We start from the raw sequence: 26,301 nt of genomic DNA, 5'->3' as shown, positions 1-26,301 counted from the left end.
GTGTGATTTCTTCTTTCATGCACAAAACATGTCCCTAAAATGTATACAATAATCCAGTGTTTTCCAACCACTGTGGCGCGGCACATTAGTGTGTCGTCAGAGAGCATCAGGTGTGCTGTGGAAAAAGGCCCACCTTCACCTGATCGAGCCAAAAATTCTTTGTTCAATGCAAATAATGTGTCTTTGTATTTCCATCTATGTGGGCAGCATGCAGTGACAGGCAGAACAATTAAATACTCTTCTACTAGCGCAGGGTTTTTCGAAGCAGGGACAAGTCTTATGCATGAAAATGCTTCCATGGACCAGTTAGACGGGTGGGGGGTTCAAATAATAAAAGCCTTTGTCAGTTCAGTATATAAAATGAATACAATGATCATACTTTGTATTAGACATTTACAATAATATCAATTTGCCATCATGTAGAGTCAGTATGAGCCCTGGGTTTGTTTCTCCACTACTAGACGCTCCCATCTGGGGGTCATGGGAGACAGTGACACTCAGGCACAGGGCTTGTGTACAACCTGTTGCAACGAACCCGTAACTTAGGAGGGTATCTTGATATTTTCTATTAAATGCAGCTTTCTTTTTGCTGGCAGCCTGCAACGCTCCTGTGGTGTCGTCGTTTGCTTGTTTCTTTGTTTCTTCCCGAAAAAGCTCTCCGGCGACTTCTGTTTCTGGCAAATTTTTCTCAAGGGCTAACTTGTGGTAGCTGATGTGTGAAATGGTGTGGCGGAGTTACGTGCGGCAGTGAGGCGAAGGCGGAGACAGTCATCCGGAGGGTCTAATGAAATCATTTGTACCAAGAAGAGATTTTCTTTGTGGACCGGTACCAAATCATCTGCGGAATGGCACTAGATGGCAACAGGTAGTGAATGAACCTGTATATCTCCCTGCAGCTGCTCAAACAGCAGTCATTAGTGATGCTTCTAATGAGACAGCGGCAGTGATACGGCATGGATAAATATTTTAGGAAGAAGAAAAAGTGATCAATCAGGACCCTCTGGTCCTGGAGAACATTCCGACCCAGATGAAGGGCCGAGTATGATTAGAAGTCAGACAAAAGTTTAAAAAAGGTGAGCTCAAGAAAATACACTGAAAGGGACTGTGTTTCCTCAGTTCCTACAAGAACTTTGTGTTCAACCAGACACGGCAATTTTTCCACACTAAGTAAGTACATTGAGACAACGGTTTCATTGTATTTCATTAAAAACTTTGACATATTTATTTGGTGGTGTGCTGTGTGATTTTTCTAATATAAAATATGTGCCACAGCTCAAAAAAGGTTGGGAAACACTGCAATAATCTATCAGAACACAATCAGCATATGGTAGTTATATTAACCTACAACAGAAGCCTGATAAGAGGCAAATCACAAGTAAATTCAAAACTCTATCTGCAATAGTAGAAAAAATTTGACTATGACTCAAGGCCATGGACAATAAAACATATGCAGTGCTGTGGAGATAGATTTTCATGTGTGACTCCCTAAAACAGGTCACTCCAAATAGTGCAGTACAAACAAGAACATGTGTAACTTATTCTGAATATATAACAGCACAAAGTTCCACATTATTTCCTTAATCAAGAAAAAATAAGCGTTGTGAAATTGAAACAGAAATGCTTGAAATAAACACCACCCATGAAGGGATGTTCCAGACAAAAAGATGAAACATATTTGATTCTAAAATCCATTTGCCAGAGTAGAGTATACAACGACGACTCAAAGCTATGGGGCAATGGGACTTCTGTTGTGGAGATGGATTTCATTATGTATCTGATGTAAAGATGGTTTGCATAATTCATAATAAATACTGCTATATGAACAACAACATATCTCGCGATTCTTCTTAAACCATTCTCATTTAATGAGAATCAACAACTATAACGCTCGACCCTTTTTCATTCATCCAGAAACTAAGCAATGTAACATTAAACCAGCATTGGTTGAATGCATATCACCATCAAACACCCAGGTCACAGTTTTAAACTTGCTCAAGTACAGTGTGTCCACCATCTTCTGGTTTAAAGTTAGAAAGATAAATGATTTACCTCTTCAGAAGTCTTCCTCCTGTCAGGGAGCACCAGAGTGTTGGCCTGGCTGCCCGGGACTATAGTAGATCCTATACTCATCCTGGGTCCCACTAACATGTAGCGTTTGTCTCCAGATCTGTACTGGATGCTGTGACACAGTGTCCCATCATAGTTGGCGTCTTGTAGATATTTAGAAGTATAGTCCGTGGATTTAGAACACTGCATTGCGATCAACACCACGATGCTGATGACAAACAGCACTGAGACTGAGCCCAAAGTTATCATCAGGTAAAAAGTAACGTTGTCGTCTTCGTCGACTTTGGCCGAACTTTTGACGTCGGAAGCGGCAAAAGCCTCTTTGGGCTCCACGACTTTGACGAGCACGGTAGCTGTTGCCGAGAGGGAAACGTTGCCGTTGTCTTTGACCAGTATGACCAGTTTATGCTCGGCCTCGTCCGTCTCCGTGAAGGAGCGCAGCGTTCTGATCTGTCCTGTATAGCGGTCCAAAACAAACAGACTGTGCTCAGTGACTTCCTGCAGCGAAAACAGTAACCAGCCGTTATATCCTATATCGGCGTCGTAGGCTCTGACTTTAGTCACCAGGTGTCCTGCGTTCACATTGCGGGGAATCTCCTCCACGCCTTCGGCAGAGCCGTTGGAGCTGAGCGGATACAGGATGACCGGAGGGTTGTCGTTCTGATCCAGAATGAACACCTTCACCGTCACGTTGCTGCTCAGTGCTGGACTTCCAGAGTCAGTGGCAACAACTTGGAACTGGAAGGTTTTCACCGATTCAAAGTCAAAACTCTTCAGCGCTGAAATCTGTCCGTTCTCAGGATTAATGTTTAAATATGTTGACATTTTTCCTTGACTGTTCTCCTCCCGAGCTATATGATAACTCAGTGCAGCGTTTTCATTTAAGTCTTTATCTGCAGCAGTCACTGAAAAGATGGCGTTTCCCCCAATGTTATTTTCTACCAGGTAAATTTCAACTGGATTCGTGAGAAATTGAGGAGTGTTATCATTGACGTCTGATACCTCAATACTCAAAGTCTTCAATGTGGAAAGAGGAGGCTGACCACAGTCTGTTGCTGTTATTGTCACGTGATATTGCGAAACGGATTCTCGATCCAGAGCAGTTTTAAGAACCAGCGAATACATATTATCTTGATAGGATGGTTTCAGTTCGAATGGGACATTTTCTGAAAGACTGCATATTACTTTGCCATTCAGACCCACGTCTTTGTCTGAAACACTGATCAGAGAAATCACAGTTCCAGGTTTTGAATCTTCAGGTATCATTTCTAAAAGGGGCGTCACTTCCACTTCAGGTTGGTTGTCATTTTCGTCAAGCACTTTTATAATTACCCTGCAGTCACTGCTCATTGGAGGCTGTCCTTTATCAGTTGCATGAATGTCTAACTTATAAACATTGACCTTCTCAAAGTCAATTTTGCCCTTAACTTTTATTTCACAAGTGTTTCTATCCAACAAAAACATATCATATAAATTTGGATCTACTTCGCTTCCAAAATTATATTCAATATCTCCATTGGATCCCTCATCCAGATCCACTGCTTTAATCTGGATCACTTTAGTTTGAATGTTGACATTTTCCGATATTGTCACGGAATATACCTCTTGTTCAAATACTGGAGCATTATCATTAGTATCGAGAACAGCAACTGTGACGTTCAGGGTCCCTGATCTCGGCGGATTTCCACCATCCACTGCTGTCAGAATCAGGCTATGCTCTTTTTGCTTTTCTCGATCCAACATCTTTTGTAAAACCAAAAAAGGTATTTTATCCTCTCCTCTTTCTCGAATTTCAACACTAAAATATTCATTTTGATTCAGTCTATAAACACGCACCGTATTGATACCAACATCCGGGTCTCGAGCCGTGGGTAAGTGGAAGCGTTTACCAGGCAGGGTGGACTCAGAGATTTCAAGCGTTTTCTCTCCTTCGTTAAAACTGGGCGAGTTATCGTTCACGTCGATGATTTCCACAGCAACGTAGTGTATCTCCATGGGGTTCTCGGCCACCAGCTTGAGGTTGATCACGCACGGCGACATTTTTGCGCACATCTCCTCTCGGTTGATATTTCCGCGCACGTACAAGACACCATTGTTCTGGTGGAGTCCGAACGGAACCTCTTCGGTCCCCGACACGATACGAAACCGTCTCTCCTCCAGTGAAATGACGTCCATCCCGAGGTCCTTGGCCACATTTCCCACGACGGATCCCACTTTGATTTCCTCAGCGACCGAGTATTTGATCTGGGCTGAAACGAGTTCCCAACAGCTGAGCGCCGCGTAGAGACAGAGGGCTACCCGCCACTGCCGTGTTCCTCCTCTTTGTCCTCTTGCTCCCATGGTTCCAGTCTATCGTTTCACCCCGACCCACGCGTGGATCACAGAGAGACAGCGGTCTGATCTACGAGCTACACAGCTGCGACACAAACCATCATTTTGCGGGAAAAAGCCAAAAATCCACAACGGCGACAACCAACTGTGCTGAAGGCACTGTCTCTTCGACAAAGATCCGAACAAAACCCCGATCGTAAGGGGAAGGGCCAACAGCACGCAGTGCATCACAACTGTACAGTATATGCCGATATGACACTGACACCCTGTGGCTGAGACTCATGATGCTGCTACTTTGGTCTTTTTCGATTTTGACACAAATCTGCTGTCTGTTTGTTTCGATTTTTGTTGTTGACTGCGATACAAGACAGCTTATCCAGTCATTTCAGAGATAAAATATACAGCAATATCCTATTCTATTGTTGTTGTGTATCTACATGTGATTTGAAGTTCATATGAATTGTGCAAAATTATTACATTACATTACATTGCATTTGGCAGAAGCTTTTATCCAAAGCAACTTAAAATAGAAAAATTATATTTCATGAAAAACCACAGTGTCTAAATCCTGGGTTTCTCTTGAATACAAACATGTAAAAAAAGGATTATTGGTATTAATAGTAATTGAATTAATGATCGAATTTTGTGTATATTTAAGAGAAAATGAAGAATTCAGGTTTGCATTCAAGCTGAAGGATTACTACAATGTTTCTGCAGTGACATTTTTCCAAATGACCAAACCACACAGTCTAGTGCGAATTAACCACAAATCATGTATTTGTGTGTTTGTGCAGGTGTTTTTATGTTTGTTTGTTTTGCTGTTACACAACACAGTTTATCCAGGCTTCAACGCCAGAGATCACTTTTCAAGTGTAAATAAAGTATCCACACCATTTTTTAAATATATGCATATTTTGGAAAGCTTTTATCTATTGTACAAAAAGATCTTTAAAATGATCTTAATAAATCTTTTCTTTTGTCTTTCTTATGTTTCTTGTTTTTGTTTTTAGTTGTTATGCTGCACACTATTTTTGCCAATCATCGAATTCTAAAATCAAATATCCAGCCCTCTTCAGTTTCACTGATGTCTATTTCCATAAGGTGTGAAGATTAAAAGAGTTGTGCAAACCAAATGTCATGAATAGTTGACTGAAAATGTCTTGGCCCTGGATTTCTTTCAATACTAAAAGGAAGTGAAATAAGGATGAGTGGTATGAATAATAAATGAAGGAATTAATTAATTTGATACATTTTAAAAAGATAATTAATACACTTGCATTTAAGCCGAATGATTACTTCAATGTTTCTGCAGTCACATTTTTCCAAATGACCAAGCCACCCTGTTGAACGAAACATCTTCAAGTGAAGAAATTCAAGTGCAGTTGCCACAACAAGATGATATTGAAAATTATTCTCCATGACCTGGATGATAGAGAATCTCAACACAGTCGAGTAGGGACAAAATCTGTAGATGGTGGCTGAATCAACCAAAAGATCAAGTTTGACCACATACACAACATATTTAAATTATAAAATCCATTTGCCAGAGTAGAATAGGATACAACTACGACTCAAAGCCGTGGAGAAAAAAAATTACGCTGTGCTGTAGAGATGGATTTCTTTGTGTACCTGCTTGAAACAGGTTCTCGCAAAAGATGATTTGCATAACACATAACAAATGCTGCCATTTGAACATCAACATATCTAACTACAATCACAATATATAAACACAAAGCTCAACATTATTTCATTTATCCAGAAAAAATAACAGTCGAAGACTAAACCAGCGATGCTTGACTGCAGAACACCATCAAACACCCGTGTCACAGTTTTGAACTCGCTCATGTATGTTCTTCATCTTTTGTTATGTTAGAAAGATAAATAATTTACCTCTTCAGAAGTCTTCCTCCTGTCAGGGAGCACCAGAGTGTTGGCCTGGCTGCCCGGGACTATAGTAGATCCTATACTCATCCTGGGTCCCACTAACATGTAGCGTTTGTCTCCAGATCTGTACTGGATGCTGTGACACAGTGTCCCATCATAGTTGGCGTCTTGTAGATATTTAGAAGTATAGTCCGTGGATTTAGAACACTGCATTGCGATCAACACCACGATACTGATGACAAAGAGCACTGAGACTGAGCCCAAAGTTATCATCAGGTAAAAAGTCACGTTGTCGTCTTCGTCAACTTTGGCCGAACTTTTGACGTCGGAAGCGGCAAAAGCCTCTTTGGGCTCCACGACTTTGACGAGCACGGTAGCTGTTGCCGAGAGGGAAACGTTGCCGTTGTCTTTCACCAGTATGACCAGTTTATGCTCGGCCTCGTCCGTCTCCGTGAAGGAGCGCAGCGTTCTGATCTGTCCTGTATAGCGGTCCAAAACAAACAGACTGTGCTCAGTGACTTCCTGCAGCGAAAACAGTAACCAGCCGTTATATCCTATATCGGCGTCGTAGGCTCTGACTTTAGTCACCAGGTGTCCTGCGTTCACATTGCGGGGAATCTCCTCCACGCCTTCGGCAGAGCCGTTGGAGCTGAGCGGATACAGGATGACCGGAGGGTTGTCGTTCTGATCCAGAATGAACACCTTCACCGTCACGTTGCTGCTCAGTGCTGGACTTCCAGAGTCAGTGGCAACAACTTGGAACTGGAAGGTTTTCACCGATTCAAAGTCAAAACTCTTCAGCGCTGAAATCTGTCCGTTCTCAGGATTAATGTTTAAATATGTTGACATTTTTCCTTGACTGTTCTCCTCCCGAGATATATGATAACTCAGTGCAGCGTTCTCATTTAAGTCTTTATCTGCAGCAGTAACGGAAAAGATGGCGTTTCCCGCAATGTTATTTTCTACCAGGTAAATTTCAACTGGATTCGTGAGAAATTGAGGAGTGTTATCATTTACGTCTGACACCTCAATACTCAAAGTCTTCAATGTGGAAAGAGGAGGCTGACCACAGTCGGTTGCTGTTATTGTTACCCCATATTGCGAAACAAATTCTCGATCCAGAGCAGTTTTAAGAACCAGCGAATACATATTATCTTGATAGGATGGTTTCAGTTCGAATGGGACATTTTCTGAAAGACTGCATATTACTTTGCCATTCAGACCCACGTCTTTGTCTGAAACACTGATCAGAGAAATCACAGTTCCAGGTTTTGAATCTTCAGGTATCATTTTTAAAAGGGGCGTCACTTCTATTTCAGGTTTGTTGTCATTTTCATCGAGCACTTTGATAATTACTCTGCAGTCACTGCTCAACGGAGGCTGTCCTTTGTCAGTCGAATGAATATCTAAGTTATAAACACTGACCATCTCAAAGTCAATTTTTCCCTTAACTTTTATTTCACCAGTATTTTTATCCAAAAAAAATAGATCATGTATTTTCGGGTCAATTTCACTTCCAAAAAAATACTCAATATCTCCACTGGATCCCTCATCCAGATCTACTGCTTTCACCTGGATCACTTTAGTGTCAGGGTTCACGTTTTCAGCTATGCTTACAGAATATACCTCTTGGCCAAATACTGGATTATTATCGTTTGAGTCCAGAACAGTAACGGTGACGTTCAGGGTTCCAGATCTCGGCGGATTTCCACCATCCACTGCTGTCAGAATCAGGCTATGCTCATTTTGCTTTTCTCGATCCAGCATCTTTTGTAAAACCAAAAACGGTATTTTTTCCACACCACGTTCTTGAATTTGTACACTAAAACATTCATTTTGATTCAGTTTATAAACACGCACCGTATTGATACCAACATCCGGATCGCGGGCCGTGGGTAACTGGAAGCGTCTGCCGGGGAGGGTGGACTCCGGGATTTCAAGCTTTTTCTCTCCTTCGTTAAAACTGGGCGAGTTATCGTTCACGTCGATGATTTCCACAGCAACGTAGTGTATCTCCATGGGGTTCTCGGCCACCAGCTTGAGGTTGATCACGCACGGCGACGTTTTTTCGCACATCTCCTCTCGGTTGATCTTTTCACGCACGTACAAGACACCATTGTTCTGGTGGAGTCCGAACGGAACCTCTTCGGTCCCCGACACGATACGAAACCGTCTCTCCTCCAGTGAAATGACGTCCATCCCGAGGTCCTTGGCCACATTTCCCACGACGGATCCCACTTTGACTTCCTCGGCGACCGAGTATTTGATCTGGGCTGAAACGAGTTCCCAACAGCTGAGCGCCGCGTAGAGACAGAGGGCTACCCGCCACTGCCGTGTTCCTCCTCTTTGTCCTCTTGCTCCCATGGTTCCAGTCTATCGTTTCACCCCGACCCACCCGTGGATCACAGAGAGACAGCGGTCTGATCTACGAGCTACAAAGCTAAAAAACAGACCATAATCTTGCGAGGAAATGCAAAAAATTCACAACGGCGACAGCCAACTGTGCTGAAGGCACTGTCTCTTCGACAAAGATCCGAACAAAACCCCGATCGTAAGGGGAAGGGCCAACAGCACGCAGTGCATCACAACTGTACAGCATATGCCGATATGACACTGACACCCTGTGGCTGAGACTCACGATGCTGCTTCTTTGGTCTTTTTTCGATTTGAACACAAAACTGCTGCATGTTTGTTTTGTTTTTTGATGTTTACTGCGATACAACACAGCTAATCCAGTCATTTCAGACATCAAATATGCAGCAATATCCTATTTTATTGTTCCTGTATATCTGAATGTGATTTGAAGCTAATATGAATTGTGAAAAGTAAATTTCATTGAAACTATACACTCTTTGCTTTAGGTCTTCGACCTGTTTGACTCTTTGATATTAACATAACGTAAAATTGTAAAATAGGGATTATTGGTATAGATAATAAATGAATGACTAAAATACATTTTTAAAAGGTCTCTCAAGCAGAAAATTTCAAAATGAGAATTGCATACATCTGGTCCTCACTTAATAACATACTTGTTGAATGACGACAGTTATGATGGGTTTTCCAACAAAATTAAAATAGTAGATATTGTACAGGCTTATAATTGGGCTATGTTCATGCAAATATAAAGATTAAAGAAAAAGAAATGGTAAAATAATTCAGTACAAATGGCTTATACTGTATGTATGCAAATACTGTATGTTCGTAGTGTAGAAATTCAAGTGTTTGGCTTCACAGCAAAATCGCTTACCAACAGAACCCTTGGAACTTAACCCCATTGCTTAGTGAGGACCACTTATAATCACACAATAATCTGGAGGAATCACAATCAGCTGACAGTAGTTTTATCAGCCTAGAAATGAAACCTCATAACAGACAAATCACAAGTTAATTCAAAACTCTATCTGTACAGGAGAACAAGATATGACTATGACTCAAAGCCATGGACAAGAAGACATACACAGTACTGCGGAGATAGATTTCCATGTGTACCTCCCTAAAACATGTGCTCACAAGAGATGATATGCATAAGTTATTCCATATACTGCAATACGAAGAAAACAATATGTCTGACTTATCAAAATATTCCAGCACAAAGTTCCACATTATTCCCATCCATCCATTGTCTGCCACTTATCGAGCACACCAGTGGCTTGTGTTTCAGTTCAAGATGAATGATTTGCACCAAGTCTCGAAAGTGGCCCATTTCCAAATGACAATAACACATACAGTTATATAGAAGAAGCCCAATCAGTAGACTATGGTTACATTAACCTCGAGCGCAAGTTTGATTCTAGAGTTTTCTAGTCTATCAGAGTTCACTTCAAAAATCCATTTGTCAAAGTACAACAGTACATGACTAAATCAAAACTACAAACAATACAGCATACAATGTGCTGTGGAGATTGTTTCTATCATGTCCCTGCCAATAACAGGTGCAAAGAGATGATTTGTATGACCCATGCAAAATACTGAAGAATGAACATTTCTTGCTTATGACCAAAAAATACCACCACAAAGTTTGACGTTTCTTTCCCCTTTTCAAAATGAGCAAGCATCATAATGTTGAATCAGCAATGAGTAACGGCATTAAAATATCCATTAATAAAGTTTCAGTGTTCCATTTTAAGACGTCCTCATGTATGCCCACTATCTTTTGGTGTAAAATTAGAAAGATTAATGATTTACCTCTTCAGAAGTCTTCCTCCTGTCAGGGAGCACCAGAGTGTTGGCCTGGCTGCCCGGGACTATAGTAGATCCTATACTCATCCTGGGTCCCACTAACATGTAGCGTTTGTCTCCAGATCTGTACTGGATGCTGTGACACAGTGTCCCATCATAGTTGGCGTCTTGTAGATATTTAGAAGTATAGTCCGTGGATTTAGAACACTGCATTGCGATCAACACCACGATACTGATGACAAAGAGCACTGAGACTGAGCCCAAAGTTATCATCAGGTAAAAAGTAACGTTGTCGTCTTCGTCGACTTTGGCCGAACTTTTGACGTCGGAAGCGGCAAAAGCCTCTTTGGGCTCAACAACTTTGACAAACACGGTAGCTGTTGCCGAGAGGGAAACGTTGCCGTTGTCTTTGACCAGTATGACCAGTTTATGCTCGGCCTCGTCCGTCTCCGTGAAGGAGCGCAGCGTTCTGATCTGTCCTGTATAGCGGTCCAAAACAAACAGACTGTGCTCAGTGACTTCCTGCAGCGAAAACAGTAACCAGCCGTTATATCCTATATCGGCGTCGTAGGCTCTGACTTTAGTCACCAGGTGTCCTGTGTTCACATTTCGGGGAATCTCCTCCACGCCTTCGGCAGAGCCGTTGGAGCTGACCGGATACAGGATGACCGGAGGGTTGTCGTTCTGATCCAGAATGAACACCTTCACCGTCACGTTGCTGCTCAGTGCTGGACTTCCAGAGTCAGTGGCAACAACTTGGAACTGGAAGGTTTTCACCGACTCAAAGTCAAAACTCTTCAGTGCAGAAATCTGTCCATTTTCTGGATTTATATTGAGGAAAGATGACATTTCATTTTGATTTCCTTCTCTTGCTATACGGTATGAGATGACTGCATTATCATTGATATCATTATCCCTTGCACTTACAGAGAATAATGACGCTCCAGCAATATTATTCTCAATCACATATAGCTGTAAAGGATTTTGTTCAAAATGTGGACTGTTGTCATTTACATCTGATATCTGAAACTGAATTGTTTTTACAGTGGATAAGGGCGGCTCACCACAGTCGGTGGCTTTTATTGTTATCTCATAATGTGCTACGTCCTCTCGATCCAGAACCTCTGTAGTGACAACTGAATATATGTTCTCCTTGTAAGACGGCCTCAGTTCAAATGGTGTGTTCTCAGTAATGCTTGAGACTATCTTTCCATTCACACCTGAATCTTTATCCTTCACGCTGATGAGAGAAATTACAGTTCCAGGTTTGGAGTCCTCAGACACTGTGTTAGACAGTGAAGTGACTTCTATCTCCGGTGGATTATCATTAACATCTATGATCTTTATAATGACTCTGCACTCACCTGTCCGAGGAGGTGTTCCTTTATCTGAAGCCTCAATGTCCAGTTTGAAAACATCGTTTTCTTCGAAGTCAATCGGTCCTTTCACTATTATTTCTCCAGATAAATTGTTCAATTCAAAAACACCATATACATTTTTCTTTAGGGTTTTAGAAAGGCTGTACTCAATTTCACCATTAAATCCTTCATCGGGATCTGTTGCATTCAATTTAAATATCACAGAGCCAACTGGAATATTTTCCTGTATTTCAATTTGGTAAACATCCTTACTAAATACTGGATGGTTATCATTACTGTCCAGAACAGTAATGGTAACATTCAATGTTCCAGAGCGCTGAGGTTTACCTCCATCCAAAGCCGTCACGATTAGTGAATGTTTATTTTTGATTTCTCTATCTAACGATTTCTTCAGCACTAAAAAAGGTATTTTCTCTTCATCGCTCTGGCGGATATCCACCTCAAAGTGCTCGTTTGGAGGCAACGTGTAGGTGCGGATAGAATTGATGCCAGCGTCCGGATCAAGCGCAGTGTGCAATTGAAATCGGCGTCCCGGCAGCGTATGTTCTGCTATTTCAAAGGTTTGTCCTCTTTCGGGAAAACTCGGGGCGTGATCGTTCACGTCGGTAATCTCCACAACTGCATAATGGATTTCCAAAGGGCTTTCCACTATGACTTTGAGCTCAACCACACAGGCGCTGCGTCCCTGACAGAAACCATCTCTGTCGATCTTCCTGTTGACATACAGAACTCCAGTCTGGTCACTCACGTCAAAAAACGCATCCTTGGTTTCTGAAACGACGCGGAACCGCCGATCGCTCAGCGAAGCGACGTCAAGGCCGAGATCCTTCGCAACGTTTCCGACAACGGTTCCCTCTTTCACTTCTTCGGCGACAGAGTACCGTATTTCCGCCAGAGCCCGGTTTGCAGAAAGCAGCAGGAGAACCACACAAAAGGAGATCCAGGAGAAACCCCTCGTCCGAGGAGGCCTTTCAGTGCGCATCGCGGCACGGCAACAAAATCCACTTTCCGCGATCAGCAGGCGTTCCAACTGATATTTTTCTGTCCAGACGGGTTTTGCAGCGAGGCTTCAAACACGATTCGAACGGCGACGGGCGAAAGTCAGACACGGTGTCCGTTATATCCACGGCAAACAAAAGGTTTCGGAGGGGAGGGACGGGCTGATTCCGCTGTATCCCGATGTAACATTGACACCCAGAGGAAAAAGGGGCGGTCTGACGTTTTGCTGGCTGGACGTGCGCGTGCGCGTGCGGATTTCAATCACGGAACTCCAGTGAGAAAAATAAGGTTATCAGTTTTGGGATCAACCTGCTATCAAAACCTCAGTTTCGTCCTCAAAATATTGATTTACAGGAGATTTAATTGATGCCACGAAGATTTAACCAAAATACACATCTGTCAACACCTGGCAACCATTCACCATCCATCCATCTACTTCTGCCACTTATCCTGCACTCAGTGTCGCAGGGGAGGCTGGAGCCTGTCCCCGCTGCCATCGGGTGAGTGGTGGGTTTCACACTGGACTGACCTCCAGTCAGTCACAAATTCACTCACTCATACAGGGAAATTTTTTCCCAATTTTTTCAAATAAACATGCTGCACGTTTTTGGACTGTGAGACTCTGACATGCAAACTCCACACAGAAAGGTTCCCTTGACCGAATCAAACCAGGGGCAACCATTACCTCAGATGCAAATTCAGTGTTGTCAAAAATAACAGTAATAAAAAGTAATCCAAAGAATTATTCGTGATGCAGGTGAAAAAAAATGTCACAACACAAGATATTGATCTCACAAATATAAGCGAGTCAATCTGGTCTTCTGTTTAAACTATTGATCTCTTTGAGAATGCATCAGTATCTTGACTTTGACCCTACACTGATGTGATCAGAAGCGGTCTGGGTTCAGCACCATGGACAGAGGAAACCACGAGCTTCTTTGGCAGAGTGGTTTTCAAATTCTTACATTTCCTGATGAAAACAACAACTTGGAAATGGCTGTGGCAACATGTTACCCTTTTGTTCGGATCTAAACAAAAGAGCACAATAATTAACATAACTATTGCTAAATCGCTCAATCCAGTTGCCACAACAAGAAGAATTCAACAAGAATTCTCCATGACCTGGATGACTGAGAACATCCAACCACAGTCAAGTAGAAACCCAATCTGTAGACGGTGGTTTTATCAACCTATAGTACAACTTAGACAACAAATAAAACACAATTAAATTCTAAAATCCATTTGCCAGAGCAGAATATGATACAACTATGACTCAAACCTTAGGGGCAATGAAACTAATGTTGTGCTGTGGAGATGGATTTCATTCTGTATCTAGATGAAAGATGATGTTCATAACCCAGAGATACTGTCACATGAACAACAACATAGCTCAGTATAACCAGAATATACAACCACAGTGTTCCACAGTGTTCCTCCAGAAAAAATGAAGCAACCTATAACTAAATCAGCAATGCTCGGATCAACCTAAAGCACCATTTTGACAACAGACAAAACATATTTAAGGCCTAAAATACATTTGAAGAGAGGAAAATATAATACAACTACGACACAAAGTAATGAACAATAAAGTGTACGCTGTGGTGTGGAGATAGATTTCAATTTTACCTGCATGAAACAGGATCTTACAAAGATGCTTTAAAAATTCATAAATGCTGCTGTATGAACAAAATATCTAACTATCATCAGACAATACAACCGCAACGCTCTGCATTATTTCATTTATCCAGAAAAAATAAGCAACCAAAGACTAAACCAGCAATGCTTGAATGCGTAAAACCATCCAACACCCATGTCACAGTTTTAAACTTGCTCATGTATGTCCAACATCTTCTGATGTAAAGTTAGAAAGATAAATGATTTACCTCTTCAGAAGTCTTCCTCCTGTCAGGGAGCACCAGAGTGTTGGCCTGGCTGCCCGGGACTATAGTAGATCCTATACTCATCCTGGGTCCCACTAACATGTAGCGTTTGTCTCCAGATCTGTACTGGATGCTGTGACACAGTGTCCCATCATAGTTGGCGTCTTGTAGATATTTAGAAGTATAGTCCGTGGATTTAGAACACTGCATTGCGATCAACACCACGATACTGATGACAAAGAGCACTGAGACTGAGCCCAAAGTTATCATCAGGTAAAAAGTCACGTTGTCGTCTTCGTCGACTTTGGCCGAACTTTTGACGTCGGAAGCGGCAAAAGCCTCTTTGGGCTCCACGACTTTGACGAGCACGGTAGCTGTTGCCGAGAGGGAAACGTTGCCGTTGTCTTTGACCAGTATGACCAGTTTATGCTCTGCCTCGTCCGTCTCCGTGAAGGAGCGCAGCGTTCTGATCTGTCCTGTATAGCGGTCCAAAACAAACAGACTGTGCTCAGTGACTTCCTGCAGCGAAAACAGTAACCAGCCGTTATATCCTATATCGGCGTCGTAGGCTCTGACTTTAGTCACCAGGTGTCCTGCGTTCACATTGCGGGGAATCTCCTCCACGCCTTCGGCAGAGCCGTTGGAGCTGACCGGATACAGGATGACCGGAGGGTTGTCGTTCTGATCCAGAATGAACACCTTCACCGTCACGTTGCTGCTCAGAGCTGGACTTCCAGAGTCAGTGGCAACAACTTGGAACTGGAAGGTCTTGAGGCTCTCAAAGTCAAAACTCTTCAGTGCTGAAATCTGTCCGTTCTCAGGATTAATGTTTAAATATGTTGACATTTTTCCTTGACTGTTCTCCTCCCGAGCTATATGATAACTCAGTGCAGCGTTTTCATTTAAGTCTTTATCTGCCGCAGTCACGGAAAAGATTGAGTTTCCCGCAATGTTATTTTCTACCAGGTAAATTTCTATTGGATTCTTGAGAAATTGAGGAGTGTTATCATTTACGTCTGATACCTCAATACTCAAAGTCTTCAATGTGGAAAGAGGAGGCTGACCGCAGTCTGTTGCTGTTATTGTGACATCATATTGTGACACGGATTCTCGATCCAGAGCAGTTTTAAGAACCAGCGAATACATATTATCTTGATAAGATGGTTTCAGTTCGAATGGGACATTTTCTGATAGACTGCATATTACTTTGCCATTCAGACCCACGTCTTTGTCTGAAACACTGATCAGAGAAATCACAGTTCCAGGTTTTGAATCTTCAGGGATCATCTTTAAAAGGGGTGTCAGTTCTATTTCGGGTTTGTTGTCATTTTCATCAAGCACATTAATAATTACCCGACAATTACTACTTGTTGGAGAATGTCCTTTGTCAGTTGCATGAACATCTATGTTATAAACATCAACTTTCTCAAAGTCGATTTTGCCCTTAACTTTTATTTCCCCAGTGTTTTTATCCAAGATAAACATATCATATATTTCAGGATCAATTTCACTTCCAAAATTATACTCAATATCTCCATTGGATCCCTCATCCAGATCTATGGCTTTAACTTGAATCACTTTTGTATCAGTATTTACATTTTCAGCTATGGTTACAGAATATACCTCTTGGTCAAATATTGGAGTATTATCATTTGAGTCCAGAACAGTAACTGTGACGTTCAGGGTTCCAGATCTCGGCGGATTTCCACCATCCACTGCTGTCAGAATCAGGCTATGCTCATTTTGCTTTTCTCGATCAAGCATCTTTTGTAAAATCAAAAAAGGTATTTTATCCTTTCCCCTTTCTCGAATTTCGATACTAAAATATTCATTGTGATTTAGTTTATAAACACGCACCGTATTGATACCGACATCCGGGTCTCGGGCCGTGGGTAACTGGAAGCGTCTGCCGGGGAGGGTGGACTCCGAGATTTCCAACGTTTTCTCTCCTTCGTTAAAACTAGGGGAGTTATCGTTCACGTCGATGATTTCCACAGCAACGTAGTGTATCTCCATGGGGTTCTCGGCCACCAGCTTGAGGTTGATCACGCACGGCGACGTTTTTTCGCACATCTCCTCTCGGTTGATATTTTCACGCACGTACAAGACACCATTGTTCTGGTGGAGTCCGAACGGAACCTCTTCGGTCCCCGACACGATACGAAACCGTCTCTCCTCCAGTGAAATGACGTCCATCCCGAGGTCCTTGGCCACATTTCCCACGACGGATCCCACTTTGACTTCCTCGGCGACCGAGTATTTGATCTGGGCTGAAACGAGTTCCCAACAGCTGAGCGCCGCGTAGAGACAGAGGGCTACCCGCCACTGCCGTGTTCCTCCTCTTTGTCCTCTTGCTCCCATGGCTCCAGTCTATCGTTTCACCCCGACCCACTCGTGGATCACAGAGAGACAGCGGTCTGATCTACGAGCTACAAAGCTAAAAAACAGACCATTATCTTGCGAGGAAATGCAAAAAATTCACAACGGCGACAGCCAACTGTGCTGAAGGCACTGTCTCTTCGACAAAGATCCGAACAAAACCCCGATCGTAAGGGGAAGGGCCAACAGCACGCAGTGCATCACAACTGTACAGTATATGCCGATATGACACTGACACCCTGTGGCTGAGACTCATGATGCTGCTTCTTTGGTCGTCTTTCGATTTGAACAAAAATGTGCTGTTTGGTTTCTGTTGTTTACTGCGATACAAGACAGCTTATCCAGTCATTTCAGAGATCATATATACAGCAAAATCCTATTTTAAGGTATTTCTGTATCACATGTGATTTGAAGCTTATATGATTTGTGCCAGACAAATTTAATTGAAACTATACAGTCTTGGCCTTGCGGCATATTCCTGGGTTCCATATAATAGAAATCTAATTAAAAATAGGGATCATTGGTATGGATAAAAACAATCAATGAATGTAAAAGAAAATTTAAGAAGGTAATGGATAATTACTATTCTTTGGCTTAAGATGAATGATTAGCCCCACATTTCTCAAGCGCAAAATTTCCAAATAACTAAAATGCATACTGCAATCGAGAGGAAACACAATCAACAGACAGTAGTTTTATCAACCTACAACGGAAGTCTGATAATAGATGAATCACATCTAAATTCAAAACAATCTGCCATAGTAAAACAAGATATGACTATGACTCAAAGCCATGAACAATAAAACATATGCAGAGCTGTGCAGATAGATTTCCATGTAAACCTTCCTCAAACAGGTGTTCACAAATGGTGACATGCATAAGTCATTCCAAATACTGCAGTACAAACAACGAAATGCCTCGCATATCATGAAAATATAATCACACAAAGTTGCACATTATTCCAATCTATCCATCTTCTGCTGTTTATCCAGCGTCAAAGGGGATGCCTTGCCTATCCCAACTCACATCAGGTGAGAGGCAGGGTTCAATCTGGACTGGTCGCCAGTCATTGCAGGGCCACATATACAGACAGACAACCATTCTCTCATTCAGGACAATCACCCTACACTGGTGTGATTAGAAGCGGTCCGGGTTCAGCACCATGGTCAGAGGAAACTACAAGCTTCTTTTGCTGAGTGGTTTTCAAATTACAACATTTCCTCATAACTACAAAAACGAAAACTTGGCAATGGTTGTGGCAGCATGATGGCCTTTTGTTTGGATCTAAACAAAAGAGCATGGTAATTGATGTAATTATTACATATTTGCACAAGTCCAGTTGCCACAACAAGAGGAGTTCGACAAGAATTCACCATGACCTGGATGACTGAGAACATCTGCACACAGTCTAGTAGAAACACGCTCTATGGAGGGTAGGTGAATCAACCTAAAGTACAAGTTATACAACAGACAAAACACATTTAAATTCTACAATCCATTTGCCAGAGTAGAATAGGTTATATATATATGACTCAAAGCTGAGGTGCAATGAAAATTATGCTGCGCTGCGGAGATGGATTTCATTAACATGAAAGATGATGTCTATAACACATAAATACTGTCATATGAACAACATATCGTGTGTATAATCAGAATATACCACCACAAAGCTCTGCATTATTTCATTTATCCAGAAATTAAGCAATGTAAAACTAAGCCAGCAATTATTGAATGCATAACACCATCAAACATCCAGGTCACTGTTTTAAACCTGCTCATGTATGTTCACCATCTTTTGGTGTAAAGTTAGAAAGATAAATGATTTACCTCTTCAGAAGTCTTCCTCCTGTCAGGGAGCACCAGAGTGTTGGCCTGGCTGCCCGGGACTATAGTAGATCCTATACTCATCCTGGGTCCCACTAACATGTAGCGTTTGTCTCCAGATCTGTACTGGATGCTGTGACACAGTGTCCCATCATAGTTGGCGTCTTGTAGATATTTAGAAGTATAGTCCGTGGATTTAGAACACTGCATTGCGATCAACACCACGATACTGATGACAAAGAGCACTGAGACTGAGCCCAAAGTTATCATCAGGTAAAAAGTCGCGTTGTCGTCTTCGTCGACTTTGGCCGAACTTTTGACGTCAGAGGCGGCAAAAGCCTCTTTGGGCTCCACGACTTTGACGAGCACGGTAGCTGTTGCCGAGAGGGAAACGTTGCCGTTGTCTTTGACCAGTATGACCAGTTTATGCTCGGCCTCGTCCGTCTCCGTGAAGGAGCGCAGCGTTCTGATCTGTCCTGTATAGCGGTCCAAAACAAACAGACTGTGCTCAGTGACTTCCTGCAGCGAAAACAGTAACCAGCCGTTATATCCTATATCGGCGTCGTAGGCTCTGACTTTAGTCACCAGGTGTCCTGCGTTCACATTGCGGGGAATCTCCTCCACGCCTTCGGCAGAGCCGTTGGAGCTGACCGGATACAGGATGACCGGAGGGTTGTCGTTCTGATCCAGAATGAACACCTTCACCGTTACGTTGCTGCTCAGTGCTGGACTTCCAGAGTCAGTGGCAACAACTTGGAACTGGAAGGTTTTCACCGACTCAAAGTCAAAACTCTTCAGCGCTGAAATCTGTCCGTTCTCCGGATTGATGTTTAAATACGTTGACATTTTTCCTTGACTGTTCTCCTCCCGAGCTATATGATAACTCAGTGCAGCGTTTTCATTTAAGTCTTTATCTGCAGCAGTAACGGAAAAGATTGAGTTTCCCGCAATGTTATTTTCTACCAGGTAAATTTCAATTGGATTCTTGAGAAATTGAGGTGTATTATCGTTTACGTCGGATACCTCAATACTCAAAGTCTTCAGTGTGGAAAGAGGAGGCTGACCGCAGTCGGTTGCTGTTATTGTTACGTCATATTGCGAAAAGGATTCTCGATCCAGAGCAGTTTTAAGAACCAGCGAATACATATTATCTTGATAGGATGGTTTCAGTTCAAATGGGACATTTTCTGAAAGACTGCATATTACTTTGCCATTCAGACCCACGTCTTTGTCTGAAACACTGATCAGAGAAATCACAGTTCCAGGTTTTGAATCTTCAGGTATCATTTTTAAAAGGGGCGTCACTTCTATTTCAGGTTTGTTGTCATTTTCGTCGAGCACTTTGATAATTACTCTGCAGTCACTGCTCATTGGAGGCTGTCCTTTATCAGTTGCATGAATGTCCAACTTATAAACACTGACCTTTTCAAAGTCAATTTTGCCCTTAACTTTTATTTCACCAGTGATTTTATCCAACAAAAACATATATATATTCGGGTCAATTTCACTTCCAAAATAATATTCTATATCACCATTAGCTCCCTCATCTGGATCAACTGCTTTAACCTGGATCACTTTAGTTTCAGTATTCACATTTTCCGATATTGTCACGGAATATACCTCCTGGTCACATATTGGGGCATTATCATTTGTATCGAGAACAGTAACCGTGACGTTCAGGGTCCCTGATCTCGGCGGATTTCCACCATCCACTGCTGTCAGAATCAGGCGATGCTCATTTTGCTTTTCTCTATCTAGCGTCTTTTGCAAAACCAAATATGGTGTTTTGTCCTCTCCTCTTTCTCTAATGTGGATAGTAAAATATTCATTGTGATTTAGTTTATAAACACGCACCGTATTGATACCGACATCCGGGTCTCGGGCCGTGGGTAACTGGAAGCGTTTGCCGGGCAGGGTGGACTCCGAGATCTCCAGCGTTTTCTCTCCTTCGTTAAAACTGGGCGAGTTATCGTTCACGTCGATGATTTCCACAGCAACGTAGTGTATCTCCATGGGGTTCTCGGCCACCAGCTTGAGGTTGATCACGCACGGCGACGTTTTTTCGCACACCTCCTCTCGGTTGATATTTTCACGCACGTACAAGACGCCATTATTCTGGTGGAGTCCGAACGGAACCTCTTCGGTCCCCGACACGATACGAAACCGTCTCTCCTCCAGTGAAATGACGTCCATCCCGAGGTCCTTGGCCACATTTCCCACGACGGATCCCATTTTGACTTCCTCGGCGACCGAGTATTTGATCTGGGCTGAAACGAGTTCCCAACAGCTGAGCGCCGCGTAGAGACAGAGGGCTACCCGCCACTGCCGTGTTCCTCCTCTTTGTCCTCTTGCTCCCATGGTTCCAGTCTATCGTTTCACCCCGATCCACTCGTGGATCACAGAGAGACAGCAGTCTGATCTACAAGCTACAAAGCTAAGAAACAGACCATAACCTTGCGAGGAAAAGACAAAAATTCACAACGGCGACAGCCAACTGTGCCGAAGGCACTGTCTCTTCGACAAAGATCCGAACAAAACCCCGATCGTAAGGGGAAGGGCCAACAGCACGCAGTGCATCACAACTGTACAGTATATGCCGATATGACACTGACACCCTGTGGCTGAGACTCATGATGCTGCTTCTTTGGTCTTTTTTCGATTTGAACACAAATCTGCTGAATGTTTGTTTCGGTTTTTGTTGCCTACTGCGATATAACACAGTTTATCCAGTCATTTCATTGATCAAATATACAGCAATATCCTATTTGATTGTTGTTGTGTATCTACATGTGATTTGAAATTCATATGAATTGTCTAAAGTAAATTTCATTTAAACTATACACTCTTTGCTTTAGGTCTTAGACCTGGGTCGCTCATTAATATAAACTTCATGTAAAATTGTAAAATAGGGATTATTGGTATAGATAATAAATGAATGACTAAAATAAATTTCAAAACGGTCTCTCAAGCACAAAATATCAAAATGAGAATCACATACAGCTGGTCCTCACTTAACATACTTGTTGAAGGATGCAGTTATGACGGGGTATTCAACAAAATCAAAATAGTATATATTGTTCATGCTTATAATTGGGCTATATGCATGAAAATGTAAACATTAAAGAAAAAGAAACGGTAAAATGGTTCAGTACAAATGGCTTATACTGTATGTATGCAGATACTGTATGGCAGTATGATAGAAAGTCAAGTGTTGGCTTCACAGCAAAATCACTTAACAATAGAACCCTTGGAACATAACTCCAACTCTTTTCGTGAGGACCACTAGTACAATAATATGGAGGAAACACAATCAGCAGACGGTAATTTTATCAACCTACAACAGAAGCCTCATAATAGAAAAAAATCACAACTAAAATCAAAACTATCTATCTAAACAGTAGAACAAGATATGACTATGACTCAAAGCCTGGGACAATAAAACATATGCAGTGCTGTGGAGATATATTTCCATGTGCACCTCCCTGAAACATGTGCTCACAAGAGATGATATGCATATGTTATTCCATATACTGCAGTGCGAACAACACGTCTCACTTCTCATCAAAATATACCAACACAAAGTTCCACATTATTCCCATCCATCCATCGTCTGCCACTTATCCTGCACTCAGGGCAGCTTGTGTTTCAGTTCAAGATGAATGATTTGCACCAAGTCTCTAAAGTGGCACATTTCCAAATGACTATAAAACATAAAATTATATAGAAGAAACTCAATCAGTAGCCTTTGGTTTTATCAACTTAGAGCATAAGTTTGGTTCTAGAGCAAACTAGTCTATCAGAGTTCACTTAGAAAATCCATTTGTCAAAGTACAACATGACATGACTAAATCAAAACTACAAACCATACAGCATACAATGTGCTGTGGAGATTGTTTCCATCGTGTCCCCGTCGAAAACAGGTGCACAAAAAATGATTTGCATGACCCATGCCAAATACTGAAGAATGAACGTTTCTTGCTTATGACCAAAAAATACCACCACAAAGTTTGATGTTTCTGTCCCTTCTTCCGAATGAACAATCAACATGATGTTACATCACCAATGAATAACACTATCAAACTTGTCATGCATAAAGGTTCAGCGTTCCATTTTAAAACTTCCTCATGTATGCCCACTATCTTTTGGTGTAAAATTAGAAAGATTAATGATTTACCTCTTCAGAAGTCTTCCTCCTGTCAGGGAGCACCAGAGTGTTGGCCTGGCTGCCCGGGACTATAGTAGATCCTATACTCATCCTGGGTCCCACTAACATGTAGCGTTTGTCTCCAGATCTGTACTGGATGCTGTGACACAGTGTCCCATCATAGTTGGCGTCTTGTAGATATTTAGAAGTATAGTCCGTGGATTTAGAACACTGCATTGCGATCAACACCACGATACTGATGACAAAGAGCACTGAGACTGAGCCCAAAGTTATCATCAGGTAAAAAGTAACGTTGTCGTCTTCGTCGATTTTAGCCGAACTTTTGACGTCAGAGGCGGCAAAAGCCTCTTTGGGCTCCACGACTTTGACGAGCACGGTAGCTGTTGCCGAGAGGGAAACGTTGCCGTTGTCTTTGACCAGTATGACCAGTTTATGCTCGGCCTCGTCCGTCTCCGTGAAGGAGCGCAGCGTTCTGATCTGTCCTGTATAGCGGTCCAAAACAAACAGACTGTGCTCAGTGACTTCCTGCAGCGAAAACAGTAACCAGCCGTTATATCCTATATCGGCGTCGTAGGCTCTGACTTTAGTCACCAGGTGTCCTGCGTTCACATTGCGGGGAATCTCCTCCACGCCTTCGGCAGAGCCGTTGGAGCTGACCGGATACAGGATGACCGGAGGGTTGTCGTTCTGATCCAGAATGAACACCTTCACCGTCACGTTGCTGCTCAGTGCTGGACTTCCAGAGTCAGTGGCAACAACTTGGAACTGGAAGGTTTTCACCGACTCAAAGTCAAAACTCTTCAGTGCAGAAATCTGTCCATTCTCCGGATTGATGTTTAAATATGTTGACATTTTTCCTTGACTGTTCTCCTCCCGAGCTATATGATAACTCAGTGCAGCGTTTTCATTTAAGTCTTTATCTGCAGCAGTTATGGAAAAGATTGAGTTTCCCGCAATGTTATTTTCTACCAGGTAAATTTCTATTGGATTCTTGAGAAATTGAGGAGTGTTATCATTGACGTCTGATACCTCAATACTCAAAGTCTTCAATGTGGAAAGAGGAGGCTGACCACAGTCTGTCGCTGTTATTGTTACGTCATATTGTGACACGGATTCTCGATCCAGAGCAGTTTTAAGAACCAACGAATACATATTATCTTGATAGGATGGTTTCAGTTCAAATGGGACATTTTCTGATAGACTGCATATTACTTTGCCATTCAGACCCACGTCTTTGTCTGAGACACTGATCAGAGAAATCACTGTTCCAGGTTTTGAATCCTCAGGTATCATTTTTAAAAGGGGCGTCACTTCTATTTCAGGTTTGTTGTCATTTTCATCAAGCACATTAATAATTATCCGACAGTTACTACTTGTTGGAGGCTGTCCTTTGTCAGTTGCATGAATGTCCAAGTTAAAAACATCAACTTTCTCAAAGTCAATTTTGCCCTTAACTTTTATTTCCCCAGTGTTTTTATCCAAGATAAACATATCATATATTTCAGGATCCAGTCCACTTCCAAAAAAATATTCAATATCTCCATTAGAGCCCTCATCCAGATCTACTGCTTTAACCTGGATCACTTTAGTTTCAGTATTCACATTTTCAGCTATGCTTACAGAATAAACCTCTTGGTCAAATGTTGGATTATTATCATTTGAGTCCAAAACAGTAACTGTGACGTTCATGGTTCCTGATCTCGGCGGATTTCCACCATCCACTGCTGTCAGAATCAGGCTATGCTTATTTTGCTTTTCTCGATCAAGCATCTTTTGTAAAACCAAAAAAGGTATTTTATCCTTTCCCCTTTCTCGAATTTCTACGCTAAAATATTCATTTTGATTCAGTTTATAAAGACGCACCGTATTGATACCGACATCCGGGTCTCGGGCCGTGGGTAACTGGAAGCGTTTGCCGGGGAGGGTGGACTCAGGGATCTCTAACGTTTTCTCTCCTTCGTTAAAACTAGGGGAGTTATCGTTCACGTCGATGATTTCCACAGCAACGTAGTGTATCTCCATGGGGTTCTCGGCCACCAGCTTGAGGTTGATCACGCACGGCGACATTTTTTCGCACAGCTCCTCTCGGTTGATATTTTCACGCACGTACAAGACACCATTGTTCTGATGGAGTCCGAACGGAACCTCTTCGGTCCCCGACACGATACGAAACCGTCTCTCCTCCAGTGAAATGACGTCCATCCCGAGGTCCTTGGCCACATTTCCCACGACGGATCCCACTTTGACTTCCTCGGCGACCGAGTATTTGATCTGGGCTGAAACGAGTTCCCAACAGCTGAGCGCCGCGTAGAGACAGAGGGCTACCCGCCACTGCCGTGTTCCTCCTCTTTGTCCTCTTGCTCCCATGGTTCCAGTCTATCGTCTCACCCCGACCCACGCGTGGATCACAGAGAGACAGCGGTCTGATCGACGAGCTACACAGCTAAGAAACAGACCATAACCTTGCGAGGAAAAAGCCAAAAATCCACAACGGCGACAGCCAACTGTGCTGAAGGCACTGTCTCTTCGACAAAGATCCGAACAAAACCCCGATCGTAAGGGGAAGGGCCAACAGCACGCAGTGCATCACAACTGTACAGTATATGCCGATATGACACTGACACCCTGTGGCTGAGACTCATGATGCTGCTTCTTTGGTCCTTTTCGATTTGAACACAAATCTGCTGTTTGGTTTCTGTTGTTTACTGCGATACAACACAGCTTATCCAGTCATTTCAGTGATCATATATACAGCTATATCCTATTTTAATGTTGTTGTGTATCTACATGTGATTTGAAGTTCATATAAATTGTTTAAATTAAATTTCATGAAAAACGACAGTGTCTTAATCCTGTGTTTCTCTTGGATACAAACACTATGTAAGAAAAAAAAAGATTAGTGGTAGCGATAATAAATTATTGAATTAATTTTGTGTATATTTAAAAGATAATTAAACACTCACGTTTGCATGCAAGCTAAATCATTCCTACAACGTTTCTGCAGTGACATTTTTCCAAATGAACAAACCACGCAGTCTAGCACAAACTGACCGCAAATCATGAATTTGTGTGTTTGTGCAGACATTTGTTTGTTTGTTATGCTGTTACACATTACAGGCTATCCAGGGTTTAATGTCACAGATCAATTCTCAAGCATAAATCAAGTATCTACAATATTATATATATATCTATATATATAGATATATATATATAT

General features: G+C 42.3%; 6 pseudogenes; all 6 read right to left on the bottom strand.

Moving 5' to 3' along the window:
* Positions 1 to 2,028: 2,028 nt before the first annotated feature.
* LOC147227580 (protocadherin alpha-8 pseudogene) lies at positions 2,029 to 4,550 on the bottom strand (annotated as a pseudogene).
* LOC147227579 (protocadherin alpha-8 pseudogene) lies at positions 4,469 to 8,653 on the bottom strand (annotated as a pseudogene).
* A 1,802-nt stretch (positions 8,654 to 10,455) lies between these two features.
* On the bottom strand, positions 10,456 to 12,888 carry LOC147227578 (protocadherin alpha-3 pseudogene; annotated as a pseudogene).
* Positions 12,889 to 14,701: 1,813 nt separating this feature from the next.
* On the bottom strand, positions 14,702 to 17,159 carry LOC147227577 (protocadherin alpha-8 pseudogene; annotated as a pseudogene).
* Positions 17,160 to 18,904: 1,745 nt separating this feature from the next.
* On the bottom strand, positions 18,905 to 21,280 carry LOC147227576 (protocadherin alpha-8 pseudogene; annotated as a pseudogene).
* Positions 21,281 to 22,204: 924 nt separating this feature from the next.
* LOC147227575 (protocadherin alpha-8 pseudogene) lies at positions 22,205 to 25,457 on the bottom strand (annotated as a pseudogene).
* Positions 25,458 to 26,301: the final 844 nt, after the last annotated feature.

Source organism: Fistularia commersonii, chromosome 13, assembly GCF_037954325.1.
Source record: "Fistularia commersonii isolate RoL2024-O1a breed Wild chromosome 13, RoL_Fcom_v1.0, whole genome shotgun sequence".
In the NCBI taxonomy this organism is placed as follows: Eukaryota; Metazoa; Chordata; class Actinopteri; order Syngnathiformes; family Fistulariidae; genus Fistularia; species Fistularia commersonii.
The sequence above is the reverse complement of the archived record's forward strand: the minus strand, read 5'-3'. Positions and strand labels throughout refer to the sequence as shown.